Source organism: Manacus candei, unplaced genomic scaffold, assembly GCF_025592945.1.
Source record: "Manacus candei isolate 608988 ecotype Guabito, Panama unplaced genomic scaffold, ASM2559294v1 h1tg000002l, whole genome shotgun sequence".
Lineage (NCBI taxonomy): Eukaryota > Metazoa > Chordata > Aves > Passeriformes > Pipridae > Manacus > Manacus candei.
In genome coordinates this window covers 11145737-11166712 of record NW_026138050.1, presented here as the reverse complement: position 1 = coordinate 11166712, position 20976 = coordinate 11145737, and positions in this window count along the sequence as shown.

The window sequence follows — 20976 nt, the reverse complement described above, 5'->3', positions numbered from 1 at the left end:
TGCCTGTCATCAAAATTGAAAATAGTTTATAGGTCTTGCTGTTCAAAAAAGAATTCGATGCTCACAAATACGAGGGTTATCTGGCTTTATTGAAAAATCTTTCTATACCCTAGAGGGGATTTATTTTGCTGCTCATTATATCACCAATACAAAAGATACTGTGAAAGTAAAAGTCCTTTCGGGAGTAAGTAAATAACTGGGCCCTTCTAGAGTTAGCTGTGAGCTGGACAAAGTTGCTGTTTGGAGGAGGAGTGGGAAGTGAACCTAAGTGTCCAGGTGAGAGGCTTCCTTCTGAGAGAGGAGAAGGCAAGTAGGACAAAGATAAAAATCCACTGATGACCTGCTAAGGCATGTATTGCTCTCATCTCATTTAGGAAACATGATGGAAACCCTCTTCATCCAAAGGGACAGAAATCCCTTCCTCTCATATTTCAGAGAAGCTGAAATCTGCCTGCAAGTCCATGACCCCAGAGAGAGCCCTATGTCTGGGGGAGGGAGAGCAGTGGCAGAGCTGCTGCCCCCCTTCTCCTCCCCTCAGTGGGTTAGTTCTGTCCTGCCTTTGTCCCAGGCACCGTGTCCCCCTCAGGGTCACAAGAGGCAGTTCTGCCCTGAGAGCAGCACTGGGAAAACCTCTATGCCAAATGCAATTAAAACCAATTGCTCTTCCCCAAAGCTGTGAGTCAGTAACTGCCAACCCTAAATGGCCATCGCCGGGTGTCACAGCAGCAGTGCCTTCATCCTCCTCGGTGTGGGGTTTTGCTCTCTGTTCCAGAAGTGCTGTTACCAGCGTGATACTGGGCAAGATCTAAACCAAGAAAGTATTTCTGAGCAAATAGGGCTTCTACCCAACCCGCTGCCTGCCTGACATCTGACAGGCTGATATGACCTGCCCGTGGTGTCCCTGACCCAGCACTGCTCTGCTGCAGAGCTGCTGCTGGATGCAGCACACAGGCACTTGCACAATGCTTTAGGTGCAGGCAGGTGAGGTGTACGAGTCCATCTTCAAATTTTTCAGCCTCATATAAATTCAGGTCTTTGTGCTTTTCATGGAACAGAATACAGCAAGGGACCGGTGCTTTTTCTTTGTTTAAAATTTTTCTTCTGAAAAGTCCAGGACTCCTTTTTTTCTTCTCTTAAGGGACTTTTGAATGTTTTCGAACCTTGAAAGTAATATGATTAAGTGTTGAGACAAGAGTACATGCTCAGTGATGGTTTTTCCTTTTTTTTTATTAAAAAAACCCCCACCTCTGGTAAGCTGTAGATGCTGTGTGGACTGTCCTCATTGCTCCAGCATTTCTAAACCTTTTTGCACTCTGCTGGCCTCTTGCATTCACTGTTACCTGGTCACAGGCAATATCAGAGCTAAAAGATTATGGTGAAAAGAAGTATTCCTGAATACCTGTTTTTAATATGGTATTTCTGTGATTCCTTAATAAATAAAAATTTTCAGTTTATCTTCTCTACAGTAGTCCCTTCTGTCATTCCCCATCTTTCTCCAGTAAGCACTGTATCTGAAGGTATTTTATGAGAAGCTCAGATTTCTCTTGTGCCTCTTGGCAGGAGGAAGGTAGAGAGGACCAGTGTTCCATGTTTGGGTGGGTCATTACCCTACATTTATTTAAGCTATTTACCATCTAACGTTTCACATGACTTTTTTGGCATGCCAGAGCAAAGCTTTTCAGTGATCAAGAAAAAACCACGCTGGAGGAGAATGCTAATACTACTCTGCCCTTGATAGGATGGTGACTGGCAGCATATAAATACCCCTGACAGGATGACAGAAATCGCTCTTCTATATTTACCAGGAGCCTTGGGCCAACATGCACAGTGGTGGGAACCCATCTGCTCTGTTCAGTCATTTTATCAACACGCTACTACTTAACAGCTGAGGCTTTTGTAATGTTTTTTTTTTTTTTTGAACCTGGTGTGTGCAGGGAACAGGAGTGCCTTTAACTGCAGCGTGACAAAACCAAAGTAAATCAGAAAGGTCAATTGTAAATTGAAAGGTCTAGCGATTCATCTGATGAATCATATAAAGGAACAAATTAATTTTGGTATTGCTCGACCGCTCAGATTTCCTACTGCGAACCCCTCGTTATTAGCTGTGCGTTAATGAGGCCCCTTCCCAGTGCTTGCAGTGAACACCAGTGAGGAGAGGGGCAGGGAGCCTGGGCAGCTCGTGGTTTGGGGGGCTCAGGCCTCTCAACGGGGCATGGAGAGGCTTTTGATCAGCAAGACACCACGCAGATCCAGCCCCTCTGGATCCAGCTCCTCTGGATGCACGCTGGCCTGGGGGGATGGCTGCGGTCAGAGGGATCTGCTCTGGTAACATTTCTACTCACTGCCTTTCAGACAGGTTTTAAAAGTTTAATTTCTACTTACCAGAAGTTATTGCACACTGTACTGCTGAGCAGCTGCCTCTCCCAGCCTCTTCCCATGGCACAGTTTCATTTTTCTTTTGGATATTCACTCACACAAACATTCCTCTCCTAATTCTAGAAGCGCGACTTCTTAATGCTCAGAATCAATCACCAGAGCACTGGAGCCAACGGATGAGCCCATATTTCCCTGGATTCAGGGACAGCCTGAATTCACATAATTCACCTGGCACCTGAGTTTGAAACGTAGGTCAAATGTCAAAGTTTATTTCTGTCAAAAACTTTACACAATGGCAGTGCCAGCACATGTCTGAGAAAATATAGACTTACCTTTCATTTTCAAACCAAGCTTCTCACACATCCCAGTACTCTAGACACTTCTACCTGTCAATATCTCAATGCAAAAGGGCCCTAAATAATTACTTAACTTCAAATATATGTTTACATTCACTGGTGTCTATTGAAGAATTTAAGGTTTGTTCTATTAACAGATGAGGGAGTTATTAAAAAAATGTGAATTGCACTCAAGGCACCAATGTTTTCCACTTTATGTAGCTGTGCAAGAGCCTGGAAGTGTTTTTCTGCAGAGTATCAGAATGGACCAACAGCAGAAATGAAAGCTCTTTTGTCCTTGCCATAAGGGCAGTAGTATCTCCCCCTTCCAAATGTTTTGTATTAAATCCAAATACAGGAGGCATAAACACATTGTAAAAAGGCAGCTGCTTTAAAACTCTGTTTCCCCAAAGACACTCTGTGAAATATATTGGTGTGAATTCATAATGTCTGAGCAGTCTCAGCTGAATTAAAGAGTGAAAAGAGGACTATAGAAGCAAAATATCGTTTCAGAATTCAAGTTAGCCAAACAAGGCAATTCAAAGTTTAAGTGGTGCTTTCTGTTCTTAACATTTTCCACAGCAACTTTCAAAAACACTAAGGTAAAATAATAACTTGCAGAACTATGGATTTCTCCCAGGGAAACTGTTTCTTTCCATGCAAACTTCAAGTCTGTCCAGGTGTTTGTGTGCAACTGAGGCTTTTTCTCCCCCTTTGCAAGACTACTGCAAAATAAAGTACTGCTGGATGAGTCTGTAAACAATAGCAAATTTATTATTTTTATATTCCCAATAGCAGTCTGTTTTAAAAATGAAAGATGTGATAAGATGCAATTATCTTAAATTAATGGTCACTTTTAAAATTCAAAAAAATCCAAACAACGAGCACTATCAGTGAGGTGTTATCACCAGTCCATATTTGTATGCTTCCTGGAAATTAGGTTACTGGAATTAGCTAGGTTTGAGTTTGACAGATAAGCTGGAAAATACTTTGATTTCTATGAGCATGTCTACAGAAATTATGCAACAATAACTAATTTGTGGTTCAATTGTCCAATATGTGTGAAGTTTTTGATGGTAAAAATGGGTAGAGGTAGAAAGAGAGTCTAATTAACTAGTTTTCCAAGCTGGCCCTGCTAAATTCATGCACCAAAACCAGAGAATCAGTGTATAAACTGTGATATGGTTTTAAATCAACTGCCAACACAGCACAGCAGTCCTGTTCCAGGGTATGTGTCTGACACAAACTTTTTAATTAGCTGACACAAACTTTTCCCCCAATTCATCACACTCAGGTTCCACATGCCCTCAGCTTTCAGCGGATTTCTTAAAGATGAGACTGATTATCCCTGAAGAGAGGTTTCATTTGTCTCTGGGGCTGGTCCCTTTGGATGAGCCTGCAGCAAGGCACTGCTCATTGTGGGTTTGTGCAAACACTGGCCCAGGGGGCTAGGGCAGTGATGGAGTCTAGTTAAAGGCACACCTTGGTAGCTTTGTCCTTGATAAAACTTCTCCTTCTAAGAGTAAATAAAAAAGGTCCATTAAACACAAGGTAAGAGATACCTTGGGAAAAAACCCCATGAGTGTGAAGGTCATTTTCTGTGTGTTGGGTGAGACCCAGTGAGCGGAGCAGCAGGGGAGGGTCCTCTGGAGCTGCAGGGGAGCTGGCACTGGGCTGCCAGGATGGGGGTGCTGGGGCACCTGATGCCCAGCCCACCTGCCTTCCCAGGGAAAGCAACAGCACTCTCCTGGTGACCGACAGGGCCAGAGCACTTCAGAGAAGATTCTTAACCTTGTAATTTTTTATTCTTCTTTTTTTTCAGAAGAGTCAGCATTATTTCCTTCATGGTCACTGCTGAGCACTACATAAATCCATATCCACACTGTGATTAATGGCTCCTTAGTACCAAAGGAAGAGGTTAGATAAAACTTTTAATCACTGTCAAATTTCATAATTTTCCCACTTTCTTTTCCTGTCTCCTGTGAAGCTTCTTCATGGCAAAACCTAATGAAAGCTGCCACTACATGTTGGATGGACTTGCAATGAACTTCAGATGATACATATCACACCTTTAGCCCACCCTTCCCATGTAGCTGCTGAAAACCAAGTCTCACAGGTCTGTGATTCTTTTTAAAAGCATGAAGAATCAGGTTCTTCCTGTTTCTGTTCCTTGGCTGTGTGAAAAATAGCACAGAAATATAAAGTCAATAGTGGCCTAATGGCACAGGCAATGAAGGTCATCTTCTTCCACCACTGACTGCACTGACTTGGTTTCTGGCTCACACAGCACTTGATGTCTCCTGCAGCATGGATCTTCACTTGCTCATATGTGGCAATTGCCTCAGGATGGAGTTTAGGTTTCATAAAGCATGAAAATGCAAGAAATTGTAGCGAGTCCCAGGGCTGAGTTTTCACAGACTGGCTGATCCCCCATCTCCCGAGGTCAATGAGAAGCAGCCCCAGACAGAGCCGTGGGCACAGTCCTGCCATGCCAGGCTGAAGAGAGCCCCTTGTGCCCCAGGACACCCTGCCAGGGCCACCCAGCTCAGAGGGCAGAGCCACTCCAGGGTTGGCACAGCCTCGCGTGAGATGCCGCTGCGGATCAGGCTTTGGACCCGCACCCTCAAACACGCCCAGGCATGGATTTATCCTGCCTGACTTTAGTCTCCCTTTTGGCTGGAGTGCCAAAATCGCTTTCTAGCCACTGCAGCAGGGAGAGCTGTGTCTGCAGTGAGCAGCTCAGAGCAATTTGTTTTGCTGTTTTGCCCAATGATGTGCACAGCGCCAGAATGCCAAAGGCAAGCGGGTCTCAAGACAGCTCCCTGAGCACTCACAGGGGTATGTGCCTTTGAACCTGAGTCCCTCTGGCTTTCATCTCTCCACTCAGATGCTCAGAGGTACAGGATGGGGCTGTTATTCCCTTAGCCTTTCCCTTGGCATCGATGCTGTGCTCATGGAAGCCAAGGATGCTGCAGAGCAATTATTTAATTTGGAGTTTGGCCAGGCCGAGCCAGGTGATGGGAAGACTGTCACCATAACTCTGTTATATGCCACACATTGAACTTACTCCTTCCTAAATAATTCCCTTTTGATGAAATGGCAATGGCAGAATATTTGCAGAGTCTTATGAAGCTTCTTAGGTTTTTTAAAATATAGATAAAGACATGATTCCTATCACTGAGAAAATATTTGCTGAAATGCAAATTTCAACTCAAGTTTCCCACCCTCACCCAATTCTTCATTTTCCAAAGCATATCTGATTGACTGGAAGTGGAAAGCCATTCTTCTAAAAATTTTTAACGACCCTAATTGCATTTTAATATTTGATATGCTTTCTAATTGCAGAGAAAGTATTGACACCGATGCTGAGCCTCATATAACTCTGCCATCCTTCACAATGCATGAACTGCCCTACAAGAGCATTTGTATGGTGACAATGATAGCTGTAATTACCCGTGATCCGAGATGGACAGTAGTGACATGTTTTATTCAAAAGACATGAATCATTAGTGCCTTTGCAACAGCCCGTAGAGAATGAGGATATTTATTAACTGTAAAAGACTAATGTCTGCTCACACAGGCTTTCATTGGTGCCAGTTCAGGTCAAACCTGTGTATGGACTGTAAGGAGGCACAACCAGTCACGGGAAAATGCAGAGAAAGCTACAGTAAAGCCTAGAACAGTGTATCAATAAACCATGCACACTTTAAATTTAGCCTCGTTGTCTTGGAGCTCCTGAACGACGTTCACTGAGCACTCTCGGGCTGTGTGTACGTATAGACGCTGAATACAAATGTCCTGAGTGCTTTCTGCAGTCAGTTTTTAACCTTCACATGTCCCCAACTAGTTAACAAAGATATTTGATATTCTGTCGTTAAACAGCACTGAGAGTTGATGTTTTCTGGCTGGGGTAGTGTGAGGAGGGTTGTTTCCATTCCCTGGGGGATGCAGAGGCTGCTGCCCAGGTTGGTACCAGGGTAAGTTCACAGTGAAGGGGCTGCAGGTAGGTGGCTAAATGCAGTTCTGCTCTGAAAAGCCAAGGAGTGAAATAAATACCTTCTGAGGCAGAGTCTATGAGACTCCCTGGTGCAGACATCCATTTCAGCTGGCTGGGTGCCAGGCTGGCTCCTGGCACAGCCCGGCAGGACACGACAGCCGCCCTCGCCCACGGCCCCCGCGGGAGCAGCAGACCCCTGCACGGTGAACACGAGCACATCAGCTCCCTCAGGACTGCTGATCATTCAGAGCCAGACAGTTCAGCACGTTCCCTGCAGCTCCCCTCGGAGATTTCTGCATTTATGTTTGTGTTGAGAAGGCAGCAGTGGTGAAGGGCCGTGAGTGCCCCCATCCCACGCTGCAGAGCCGCTGGCTGGTGAACGGGCCTCGCAGAAACCATCAGCGCTTTTTCCAGTGTGGGAGTTTTGTCTGTAATGCCCTGAGATCTCTTGCTGGAGACTGTTTTGTGAGGTTGAAAGGCAACATTTTTCTGGCATGACTGAGGTGGAGGAAGTGCACTCACATCCATGAGCCTATTAGCTCCTGTGACTGTGAGCTCCTCGTGCTGCCGGTGACAGCAGCACTGTGGTACTGAATCCCAGAGCTATTCAAGCACTGTAACCTTTTTTTCTTGAAAACTTCATTGCATTAGGGTGGTACCTCTAAAAGTTGTAACATTTCAAAATGGTTTGAAAGGAAGTTAAGGGAATATATTTAGGCCGTGCTCTGTCATTTCTGGTGGAGCTCTTAGAACCAGGCAATGCTGAAGTTCCTGCAGCAGTTAAACACCATGCAGCTGCTCCCTAAAAAGAAAATTAACTCTATCCCAGCCAAAACCACACAGTGTGTCTAGGAGGAGCATGTTCCCAGGGCATCTGGATGGCACTGCTGTGGGACTGGTGCAAGGATGGCACAAGGGAATGTCCCCCAGGTGCTGCTGACCCCAGCTGCTGCAAGTTGGGTCAGCCTGGCATTGACTTCTACCACTTTGACCTGAATCACTGACAAGGGTGGCATGTGGAAATTGGGGCAGCCCCAATAATCTCCTTCCAGACCTTCTTCTGTGCAATTCCATGGGCTTAGGACCAAATTCGTCACCATTGTGGCTTTGGATATGTGTTTTTAGCAAAAAAAAAAAAAAAAAAAAATCAACATTGATCTTGAAAGTGGGCTGGGGGCTGCATGGGACCCCCAGATGGCCAGTTGGAGCCTTTCCTCTGCCCATCCCACACCTTCTCTTCCTTGTCCCAGAGCCCCAGAAATGCCCACACATGCTGGGCAATGCTCTGCGTGGCCTTGCAGAAGAGGAGGAGGCTCACGGGGTGTCTTTGAAGGCAGAATCAAAGAAACCAGGAGCTGTACACTCTTTTGATTGCTTAATGGGCATTTTTTGTGCTAGCTCCCCTCTTGCCTGGCTGTCACACCATGGAGCACTCACACTGCAAAAGCATTCCCAGCTTCAAAGCCCAGTCCTTGACAGTCCACTTGCTTTTTCTCCCACTGAGCTATTCCTCCTGCTAATGGAGGGACCATTTCAGCTTCTTCCCAGAGCCAATCCCGGGCAGCACCACACCCCACTCTGGGTGACCCAAGGTACAACGGGCAGGGCTGGCATGGGGAGGACAGAGGGGACCCTTCCCATCCCAATGCTTTGGAGAGCACAAATGGTCTTTTGGGGCTTAGAAACCTCTTCTTGTACCACGTAGAGGAACCACTCCTGCTTCTGTGACAGCTCTTGAATGTGGGAAGGAAAAACACAAGATAGTTGATATCCAGTGGTCAGCACCTCTTTTCTTTTGGGTGCTTTGGGGGTAGGGGGTATCTGCTGTTTAAGGTCTTTTTTACAGGGATCATTTCCTTGGTTTACCAGTGTGGGGGGGATTTCTCTGGAGAAAAAATGGCTTTAAAGGCAAACAAACAAATAAACCATCTGATATTATATACTGAAAATTCAGATCAGCTGAATATTTTTGTAGAAAGGATTTTCTACTGGCAGTTGCTGTTTTAGTTACATTTTTCTTTTATTAGTTTTGGAATGTGCAGCAGAAAAAGTCCTACAAAGTCAAAGACATTGAGGTGAAAGTTTCTGCACATAATATACTTAGAATATTCAGATTTTTAATGCATGAGTTGCCTGTTAAAGTATTGCAATTTTATTTTCAAATTTATTTAATTTCTTATGTCTGATAATCTCATATTATTTATTTACCTGTCAGTAAGGATATACTACAAACTCATACTGGATTTTAATAAAGAAATACATAAAAAAAACCCCACTGATGTTTGAAGGTAAGAAAAAAATCTGGTTTAAAGCATACTTTTGAAACAAATTTTGAAATGCAAAGTCAGTTTGAATGACTAACTCCATCCAACATTTTCACAGCACAGCTTTCTTCCTTTCAGAAGGGGGAACAGGCACCACAGCTGACATGAGAGGGAAGTAGAAAATTCTCCAAAGAATAACATTGTAATTCTTGAAATAAACATTGAGGGTCTGTGACTGATTCCTGTAATGATATTTCAAAAAAATAACATATAGAAGATGAACAGAAGCAGTTGAAGCAACCTATTGAAATGTATCATGATGTTGTTATATTGATATCTACCAACCAGCAAGTAAAAATTCCTGCTATGCCAAATTGCAAATGCCACAAATATCACTGTATTTTCTGCTTTGTTTGCAGAGGAAAAAAATTATAAACTTTGAAATGATAAAAAGAAGGATAAACTTTGAAATGATAAAATTCTTATAAACTGAGGATTTGCATAAAATTCTGATTAGCTACAAATGTGAAATGAAGCTGATGATACCCAGAGGACATGAGATGTGCCCAGGATCAGCTCCTTGCTGGGAATCCCTCTCGGAGAGGACATGGGAGAGCTGCTCAGCTCAAGCAAAAAGAAACCTGTGATACCTGGAGAAAGCATCACCTCTTACTGTCCTCTGTGCAATAAAGCCCATGGAGACACCTGGAACTGTTTCCTCAGGTGTGTTTTGAACACTGAACACTCTGTGTGGTAGGAGAGGGCTCCTCTGCCCTGTAAAACCAGTCTGAGTGCTTCTTCCAGGGAGGGCAACCAGAGCAGAGCCCACTGAGATTTTCTGGCTCTGCTCTGTGGTTGGGACACCTTCCCTGCAGGCTGGGAGGGGAGCAGAGGTGCCCCATTTCTCTGGGGTCAGCCATAAGGATTGCCTGGCTGATCAGTGTGGGTTTTGACAGAACAAATGATTCTGATGTACTGATAACTCATCTGTTGGTTCTAATGCTTTATGATGGCCTGGAGCACCATGGATGCACTATTTTGCTAAAAAATGCACTCCTAATCAGTGCTATTTGTTAAGAAGATTTACATATCCTGATGGGAGAACTGCACATCAGCTTTGGAAAAACTGTACAGAAACTCAGCCTTTCCTGTCTCACTTATCACCTACTCCTCTAGCTATGGTAGGTGGAAAGTGCTGAAATACAGAGATAGAGCTCGTGGCTCTATCTTGCTTAGTGACTGCTTTTGAAACTCTGTGTCAAAGCCTTAATGTAGTTTGAACACAATTTTCTGAATTTAATTCACACAAACACAATATAGGAGAGTTCAAACATGCACGAGGAGACAGGAGGGATGGTGGGTAGCCCCTGATGGGCTGCAAGTGCATCAAGGCTTTGTGCTGAGTAGCAAGAATATCACTCAGGAGCCAAATACCCCCTTCAGAGGTGCCTTCCATTGGCATCCTGCTTTGTGTGGAGCTGGAGAACAGTGACAACAACAGTGATATAAAATAAATAGCTTTGTAAGTGCAGCGTAAATGGAGGATGACATGATAGGGATGTGCAGTCCTAAAATGATTTCTTTCTCATGAAAGAGAATGTTTTGGGGTTCAACTCCTTGCTGAGCTTACAGTTAACCACATGCTCAAGAACATGAATAAGGTTGCCTTTTTTTCCAGGAGATTGGATACACGTGCCCTCAAAACCAATCCATTCCAGGTGTGCATCACCCAGTGTAGGTACATCAGTTTGGTGAAACCATTCTCACAGAAGAAACAGCTCCAGGGATGCACAGCCACCACCTTTCTCAAAATTAAAGGCAGAAAAGCTTAAAAGGTTCTTTAAAAACTGCAAGTCTCCATCTTCCCTGGTTTGCATGGAAACCTTGTTACAGACAGAGGAGCAGGGAGCAGGGGAAACCAGGATCCTGTTCTGACTCAGCCACTCACTCACTGCCTTCACTGCTGTTCCCATCTGCCTGCTGCTGGAAGCACCCTCCACCCAGACGTCTTCTCATTGCATAACGTTTTCCCCCAGAAAGTTTGACAACATCCCTCGGCTTCTAAAAGCAGCAACATCTCACATTCCTCACAAAAAAAGTGGATGGTACATGGATGTGGCAGGAGCTCCACCTGTGCTCTCTGCCCTGTGCTGCTGCACTGCAACTCCTGCCACTGCACCAAACCCACCCCTTGGGCCATCCCAGCTCCTGCAGCCTCTGCAAAGGGTTCATGGGGGCAGAGCTGAGGCTCCCCAAGGAGGGCTAAAAATCTATTGAAATACATATGCTAAAGCCATCAGCAGGAAAGGGATGTAAGTGTAATCTTTAACAGAGACCCTTGACCTAATGCTTTAAATACTCTGTAGAAAAGTAAAAAAAAACAAAACAACCACAAAACAAAACAAATTGGCAGATGTGATATTAATTTTACTAGATGGCATCTTCCACTGAAATGGTGCAAATAATGGATTTTGTTCCAGTCGACCACATGTGTTTCCAAAACAGTTTCAGGCTTACCTAATATTTGCCTTCAACCTGAACAGAATATTTTAGTCCAGTAGTAGTCATAGTATTTGCAGATTCACAGAAGGCAGAGTGCCTAGTCCAACCAGCAACACAGCACCACCATAATCACCCCTAAACCACATCCCCAAGAGCCACATGAAGATGCCTCCTGAACACTTACAGAGACAGTGATTCCACCACCTCCTGGGCAACCTGTTCCAATGCCTGACCACTCTTTCAGTGAAAGTTTTTTTCTAATATCTATTCTTAACCTCTCCTGGTACAACTTAAGGTCATTTCTGCTCATCCTTTCACTTGAAATATGGCAGAAGAGACCAGTCCCCATCTCACTACAAACTCCTTTCAGGCAGTTGTAGAGATCTATGAGGTCCCCCCTGAGCCTCCTCTTCTCCTGACTAAACAACCCCAGCTCTTTTTAGTTCTTTTTAACCGCCATTTTTTAACATTTAGATAAATGATATTTTATGCTCAATAACTTCAAGACTTGAAATTACTTACTTTGAAACTACAGAAATGAAGCACTTAGACAGTTCCAAAAGTATGAATGACTATTATTCCACTGAACCTATTCACTGAATACTTCCTCACCTGGAAAGCTAGTTCAGTTCCCTTTCCTCACCTGCCTTTTTTCCTTTTTTTTTAGGAAAGAAATTGGAATCCTCAAATCCATCAAAATACATTCACTGCCCAGCTTCTGCATGTATAACTCATTTTGTCCAGAGATAACTTTTTTTTTTTCTCTTCGCTTTACCTAAAAACCCAAATACAGAGCAGAGAGCATTCAGAGGATCTTTTGATAATCCTGTCTGGGAGTGCTGCTGTCTGATGGACCTCTAAGCCCCTGCCCTGGCAAAGCTCCTCTGAATGCGCTTTCCCGGGGCCAGCCTGATTGTCGATACGCTTATCACCGAGCGGGTGCTTAAGTGCCTCTCTGAGCTGCTGCCAAACGTCTGCCGCGCTCTTATCGCTGAGCATTGTCCAAGTTGGGGATGTAAAAGAACAGTTTCATGGCCGGCGCATCCCCGGGCTGTGAGGGCTGCCCAGATCGCTGTCAGCCCGCGATGGTTCCCAGCCAGCCGCTCGCTCCCGCTGCTCCCGCAGCTCCGTGTCCGGCCGCTTATCAAAGCCGGGCCATTTCCAGCCCTGCTGTGAGGTCAGGCTCTGCCAGGAGAGCTGTGTGTGAGGGGGCTCTGCCGGGGCAGCCACCGTGGGCAGTAACTGATGCTCTTGTCCCTCTCCAGAATGGGGCACTGCGATGCCCCCATGGCCCGGCCTCCCTCCTCACTCCCCATCCTTTCCAGATCGGTGGGATCTGCCACGCATGCCAGAAAAATAAATTACTTCCTTATAAGTTAGCAGAAGGGCCTCTTTCTGCAGCCCAAAAGAGCAGAACACAGCTGTGGTCATGCCCACCTCGTGTGTCAGTCCTGCTGCTGTGTCACAAACTGTGGAGGGGGACAAGCTGCCCAGGGAGCAGCCAGCTCAACCAATGCCTTCTCCAGACTTACCCACGACTGCTTCGTGGCAGGTCATTCCTTACCAGGCTCCTTCCTGAAAATGTCTTTAATTCAACTTTTGACTTGTTTCTAAAAGAATTGTTAGTTTGACAGAAAATGGGGGGGGAAGCAATTAAAACCCAGGTTCTGTCTTATTCATATCCTCTTGCAAATAACAAGCACTGTGGAAACACTACCCAAGCAGAACAGAGATTTATTTTCAAGCGTGTGAGCAGTTTAAGGTCATTTACTTAAAATTACATTCAAGAAACAACAGTGGTGCTTCTGCATTACTCTCTCCCTTTAATGCCATTCTGCATTTAATCCATCTTACTGTTCAATAGAAATAGCTTACTCCTACATCTGAGTAACGGGTTGGGCTGGAGCCTGCATCTCAAACACCCTCCTGTCACCAGCAGGGAATGCCATTTTTAGATCTCCCATTCCAAAGAAAGGTCACTCACTATTATAAACAATAGAAGGAGAAAATAATCAGTCCAATGTTCACTTTATCCTTTCTCCAGCTTTTAAAGGAAAAAAACCCAAACAACCAGCCATGAGCGTGCTAAGATAATTTCCAATATTTTAATATAGTTACACAGAATCAACAGACTCTGGCAATCAGTTTTCCTCGAAGTGTCATCATACATTTCTGACAACAGCACAGTAGTGTTGTGAAAGGACATCAGATAAGAAATACAGCTGGTTGAAATCTGCATTTCAAGTTCCTTACAGCACTTTTAAGAAGAAAAAAACCCAACTTTCTCCAGAAAATAAGAATGATAAAATACCCAACAACTGAGCATTAACACAAAGCATATGCTCAGCTTTGACTTTATATGCATTCATCTGGGTTGTGGGGAAGTGTCCTTCAGGGTCTGCTGGTTGGAAAAGACAAGCTCCTCAGAAGCTGCATTCCCAACATCAGGACCAGTATTTTTGGTTCCCCACCTCTCCCCTCTGGCTCTGTAGGAAGCCTATGGACACCAGCCCTTCAGCACAGCCAGTGAAGGTTGGACCAGAGGGGTTCAGTGGGTATTGGTGGGAATTCCTGGTGAAAATTCACTGGCAATTTTTACTTTAACCTGCCCAAGGTTTCCAGGCAGCTGCAGCTGAGGTCATGGCTTGGCCAGTGGGAGATCTCCAGCACCTCCAAAACCACTTGTCATCCCCCTGCAGTCAACCTTCCCAGTCAAGCTTTCAAACTAACTTACTTTGCATTTGAGGTCTTAGCATTTATTTTCCTTTTTTTTTTTTTTTTTAAAAAAAAAGCCCAATTTTCTGCCAGCATCCTCTAAGGTTTTGGTGCAGATGATCATGATATTACCCAGCACTTACGTCCTTACAGAAGAGGCACAATGTGGTTCCACGGCCACTGGCAATGAAAAGTCAGTTTGAATTACCATCAGAAGAGATTCTTGAGTGGAAGAGTGAGAGGAGGATGTGGTGGAAATGCTCTGTCATTATGGTTTGGGCTGAGAGCATATGGACACAAGCCTTGCCAGACACAGAACTGAGCTTATTATTCAGCATATAAAATATTCCATATGAGAAATAAGAACAGAAGAAATAAATCCTTCGTAGGTGTGTTTATGGTGGCATTCAACACTTTTTGTATACTCATAAAAGAACTTAATACACCTGAAGACAAAGAAAGAAAAGTTCCATTTTGGGTAACTTAGAAATAATCTGACAGGTTTAGAGCCAAAGAAAGGGGAAAAATAAAAAGTAAAATCTGCTCTGCCTGAAGTTTTGTATAAGATGATTTTAGTTTTGCATGATGAAATCAAATAAACACATCACATCGTTATCACTTGGGGCTTGAAATGCAGCAAATGTCCCTGGAGCTTCTTTGGTGCCACCTGGCAGCGAGGAAACATCTCTCTCGTGTCTCCAGGCCAGGTGAGGTAAACTAGCAGTAAAAGATTCCTTTCTGATGGTATGAATATATAAATAAATGAACCAGCCTGAATGCTGTTGAACACAGTGGCTGAGGACACCTCTATGGGAAATATCACAGTGAGTGACCTTCCCTAGGAAACAGCTCACCTCATCACTTCAGTGACTTCTTCATTAGATGCTTTTTCCCCTTTAGTTCCTATACAGAGCTCAGCCAGTGCAGATGCAGCTTCTTCATAGATGCCTATTCAAATAAATTACTCCTCAGAATGAAAGCAGGGTTGTCGCAGGGAAATTTTGTATTTGGGAGGATGTTTAAATTCTGGTAAGATCTGGTTCTTCTTAAGTATTTATCCTCCTTTTTCTACAGCATGTTCAGACTATTGTCTTTATCCTTTCCCTTACATTCTTTTCAAAAATCTATTTGGGTTTTTTCTCTGATTATTTAGGCATAAATAGCCACTCAAGATATTAGACACTTTAATGTGTGATTCTTGCTTTATATGCAATATTGGTATATTCAGTATGAAAAATTTATAGTTTCAGTTGTTGTTTTGTAAATAATGAGTGTTGAGCAGGAAAGAAATAGACAGGATCCGTTTCTACTAAAAACTACCTTTAGTCTGGAGTCCAGGCCAGCAAGTCACCCTGGGTGCAGTGTGTAGGGGTGACACCTCCTGCTCTGCCCTAGGAAGATCTCACCTGCTAATGCTGAGCAGTCTGGGCAGTGCCTCAGTGGTAAATTACAGCAGAATTTAGCTCTGGGAAGACTCCACAAAGCAAATTTATTCAAACCATTTCATGCTGAAAAGCCTGATTACCATTTACCATATGATGCCTTTCTATCACTTCAGCAGTATCAAAAGGCTTTATTGTAGATGAGATCAAATAAATATAGCAAAACCATGAAAAAAGAACAGAGTCATATCCTGACTGATAGCATGCTCCTACAGACTATTGCAACCAGTTGAGAGTACGTGCCAATATTTTTATGAGCCATCATTCCCAAACATAACTGAAGCAGGCTGGAAGAAAACAGCAACCCAGAAGTGGCGTTTAAGAAAGCCCTGGGAAAGGAAAAGAACAGAAGAGGAGAACTGCTGAGCTGAATCAGCATGTGGGCTGTAGCTGGAACAAAAGGATTCTTCAGTTCATGCCAAAAATACTCATCAGTGCTGCTGCTTTTTTAAGCTTAACATTCATAGGTGACTTTTCTTGTTTCTGAACAGTCTTGTGGGAACTGCATGGGCTCAGGTATGGGTGGCTGTCAGAGCCCTCACCCTCTGCTCACTTCTAGGGTTTACCTGGGAGAGGAGCTGGCTCCTCAGTGAGCAGGGCAAGTGGTGCCTGTGAGTCTGTGACCCTCAGGGCTCTGCTCCAAGGGACTCCTTGCTTCTAAATATGGTCCAACCCTTTTTCTTCCTCTCCCTTCTTAATGTTGGCAAGTCCTCAAAGGCAGCTCAGCAAAGATCAGCATCTGCTGAAGATCCCAGTTGCAGAAGTATCTTCCATCTCAGCATTATGACCACAGCCTTGTGTTTCTGGGGACTCATTACACAACATTAAATATGATTAAAATGAGTAAAAAAGTCAAAAGTGAGCAAAAGAAAATTTGCCTTGTTGCACAGTTAGGCTGAAGGACTCATTATAGAATCGTAGAATATCCTGACTTGGAAGGGACCCACAAGGGTCATCAAGTCCAGCTCCTGGCCCTGCACTGGACACCCCAAGAATCCCAACATGGGCCTGAAAGCGTTGTCCAAATACTTCTTGAACTCTGTCAGGCTTGGTGCTGTGACCACTGCCCTGGGTAACCTGTTTCTGTGCTCAGAGATCCTCTGGGTGAAAAACCTTTACCTAATATCCAATCTAAACCTCCCCTGACCTGTAGGGAGTCACCGAGTCCTGAAATTTGAAAAGCTTCAGAAAAGACTAGGCACATGTATCACTGAAAAAGGGAAAAATAAGTCTTCAAACTAAAGAAATGGAAAGAGTCTTCTCTATCAGGTTTAAATAAACATTTAAGAATCAGGGACCTTTAAAAGGGGGTTAGCCAGGGAGACACTTACCTGCCTCAGCAGGATGGGGGACTGCAGGGCTGAAGAAATGGGTCTGACATCCAAACTGTGCTGCTGCCCTCTCTGAGCTCTGTGTGGCATCCAGTAGGTAGGTTGATAAACCAAGGACAAAATGAACATGAATGTGCACACAATTCCCTTGAAAAACTGGCTGTGAACAACAGTCATCTTCCTGGAGAACTTCACAGGGGATCCTCTTCTCAGATAATATACCACATGTGTTTGTGTTTAGCTTAGCTGTGGTAAGCAGGCCTTAGTTATAAAGCTGGGGCTAAGCTTGCCTTTTTCAGCACTTCAAAGAACATCACCAAAAAAATCTCTTAGAACCTGAACATGTTTGTTATCTTGCTAATCCTAAAGCAAAGAGATCTAAGGAACAAGCAAGCTGAACCATGCAAAAAAATGCAGTGTATACACTTGAAAAAAAATCAAGGTGTCCTTTTATTCTTCAGTTAGAAAACCAGTGTTTGCATCTGAGCAAAGTAATAACTATAAAATGAAAATTTTGACCTCAAAATGTATTTGCTTTTAAGAAATAAAACCAGCTTTTTAGTTAGATAACACTGTACCCTGGGAACAGGCACAATCTTTGGTGTTAAAATGACATTTACATAAAGCATTTCCTCATTTAAGGGCATTTAATTACCTCAGGAGTATGAAACATAAAAATTAATATAGCTGTACAGAAAAGTTGTGAGAAAATAATGCCCTTTACTTCATGGCTTTGCTGATTATGGGTCAGTAGCGAATTAGATTGGGCTTTAATTCTTCCCCAACGTGAAAGGGATTCAATCAGTTACACCATGAACTGATATTATTAATGCAATCATGGCTTAAAAGAAACCAGCCCTAAAGGGAGATGCCAAAATGAATTCTTCATGTAGTAACAAAGGAAGCCAGAAGACTCCTTCACAGAGACTCACGTCTGCACTGAATACAAGCCTGACGTCTCATAAGCTCCCAAATCAGTATTCTGTGAATATTGCCATTTCCATTTGTATATCCAACACTTGCTGACGGCTCCAGAGGCATTCAGAGCATCACAAAAGGAAGGTATTAGATCCTGTATGACACCAAGTTGCAAACTTCTATGGGGAAAATATAAAATACAAATTATTTCATAATATAGACACCACTCAGACGTTTAGGTACTTTTCCATCTTAATTAAAAGGCAACAAATTGTAAAAGGCTTCAAGGAAACATTTAAGTTTTCCTAACCAAGGCATTAAATTAAACTGTGGAACATATTACTGGACAGTGAAGGAGTGATCTTTTCAGAAGAAAACACTGAAAGGCTCTGAAAAAAACCACAGGTTGGGTTTTCTGTCCCTCCCTCTCCCCTTAAAAATGTTGGGGTTTTTTTAAACCCAGTCCCACATGGGATGTGCAAATGGGCAGCACATCCTCAGCAGCACCAGCTCTCAGGCTGGCACACATCCTGCCAGAGTCCCCTATTCCCACTGCAGCACTTTCCAAATCTAATCAATTCACAGAGGCTGTAATGAAGCGATTACAGCAATAATGGGCAGCTGTGGAAAAGAGGCCTGGGAGGGTTGTGGAGAGGAGGACTGTCCATCCTCCTGTTCCCAGGCAGACTGGGGCCAGGGAGCCTTGGGAATGGCAGGGACTTGTGCTTGTATAGCCCATGTGTACAGTCCCAAACCAGGTTTTGAAACTGCAGGATCATGATTTATGGGCAAGGTGGTTTAGGTCAGAGCAGAGGTTTCCAAACTGTATTTGTAGTCATTTATTTTCCTCCTCCCGCCTCAGTTCTGTTGAGCGGGACTTGGAGCATTAATGAAGCAGGACTTTCACCATCAAAAGATGTGAAAATTCATATCAGTAGAACTGTCTGACCAGCATTTGCTCTTCAAATACAAGTAATAATGCGTTATTGCATAATAATAGAGCAGTAGCAAGTGCCCAGGTGCATAAGCATTTTCCAGGCATTCCATGCATGGGATTCCATGCACATGTGTCAGCAGCTGCTTGATAATGATCTCATGAGCCCAGGAGTGCAGGGCCTCCTGCTCCCAGTCAGTATTTCAGAATGAGGAAGGTATTTGCTGCTTATCCATATTTATATTATGGACTTGCTTATGACTAGATTACAAAGTTAATGAATTGGTTATAATCCGAGTCCTGGAGCCTTTGAAAGCAATGGCCAGGCTTCTGCTGACCTTAACTGGAAAAACTCCCTGTTTTGAGGCACCATTGCATGACCTGAAGAGTCCAGGATAAAAATATGTACGAAAGGATTACAAAGTATTTGTGTGTAATTTTAAAATGTGTGGAAAATCAGGTTAATGCAGAGTCAGCTAAATGTGTGTATGCCACCTGACTGTTCAAAAATCAAGGTTAACTTACAATTAGGAGATTTTTACAAGCTCCATACAGGCACACATTTCTCCATTGTGCAAAGGTTAGAGCTCCTCTGTTGATTCCTTTTTTTGTTGATTCAGGATTTGAAACAGATATCCAAGAGTATTTTTTCCTACTTGTGAATCTAAAGAGTCACATAAGACATAAAGATATGGGTTCTAAAATTTATTTATTAGCTATATTTAACAAACATCAGCTAATCTACATATTTTGAACAGTCTGACCTGTTGCCTCTGAAATACATAGGAAGCTTCCCCTTTGGCTTCCATCCATTCCAGACACCCATCATTTTGTGTCCAGTACTAATTCTTCTGTAATAGGATGGGCCCTCATTTGGGGTGGCTAAATGTAATAGATATTTGTTAAGTACTTCTTTGAAATGAAACATGATTTATTTTCCCTCTTTAATTTATAAAACGTAAAATGGCAAAGCTCCTAACTTGCCTTGCCTGCTGTGCCACTGAGAGAGATGAGAGCATAAATATCTGTGACATCCACATTATTACCAAATACATTCATTAACAGCAATGCTATCACAGCGAATACCGAATGAATTAACAGTGACAGGGCAATAAATTAAAGTGTTTATACCTTTTTCACAGCTTACAAATTCCAGACTTATTCCTGACCTTTGATGTAAACCTTGGTGATCACTGGTAAATCAAATAGGATGCTCTCAGTATTCAGTGCCACAACTGAGACCTTTCCACCCTGGAGATGTAACAGATAATTTTCTAAGAATTTCTTTGTGGATTAACATCCATACTTCATGAAGGATTAACATCAGTAGGAAATAAGCTCGTTTCATTCAAAACCTTCCAGTTTATTCTGGCAGTCTCTGTGATGATGAGTTTACCTGATGTAAGTTTTCTGTTTAGAAACTCCCCACTGTCCCCTCGTTCTTGGGCAATCCTAGCAAAGGTCTGCCATCAAAACATCTCTGGGCTCGTGGGTTCTCAGGTGGGTTCCAATGGGCTGAAGACCCCTGAAGGAAGGGTTTAGAAGCAAAACAGGGACCAGTTTCCAGGTTTTATACATTTTGTGCGTTTAACCTTGTAGAGGAAAACAAATTGTGTATACCAGTCAGGTTGCAGGCTTCATCCTTTCCATTTTGTTTGTTGAATTTACTGTCTTGCTCTGGGTCAGTAAGGAATTACTTTTCCAAAGGAGCAGATCTCAGCCTTTCTCTGACAGAAAATCTTGAAACAGAGGTGCTAACCCCTATTGAAGAGTTTTGATATTCTGAAAACAGGCTTTCTTCCCTTCATTAGCTGCTGTGCACCTTTACAGATGCCCATAGGCAGAGCAAAAAGCAGAGCTTGGACTGATGAAGGTTTCCAGTTTTTGGACAAACACAAGCAACCAACCTTGGCTAACAATAGCCATGAGACCAACAGTGAAATGTGTAGGTGTGGGAGTCATTTCAGGTCAATGAGAGGGAGGAAAACTGTCCTTTTCTTCCATGGTGGGCCAAGGTGATGGTTCTATACCAAAGACATGGGTGCAAAACCATCACGATACTGTGGAATTTATTCTGCATAAGAATAAAAAGCATCTTCAGAATAAAATCCAACTGCTTAAGTGGGAATAAGAAACTGATCCCAAATTGTGCATACAGGCCT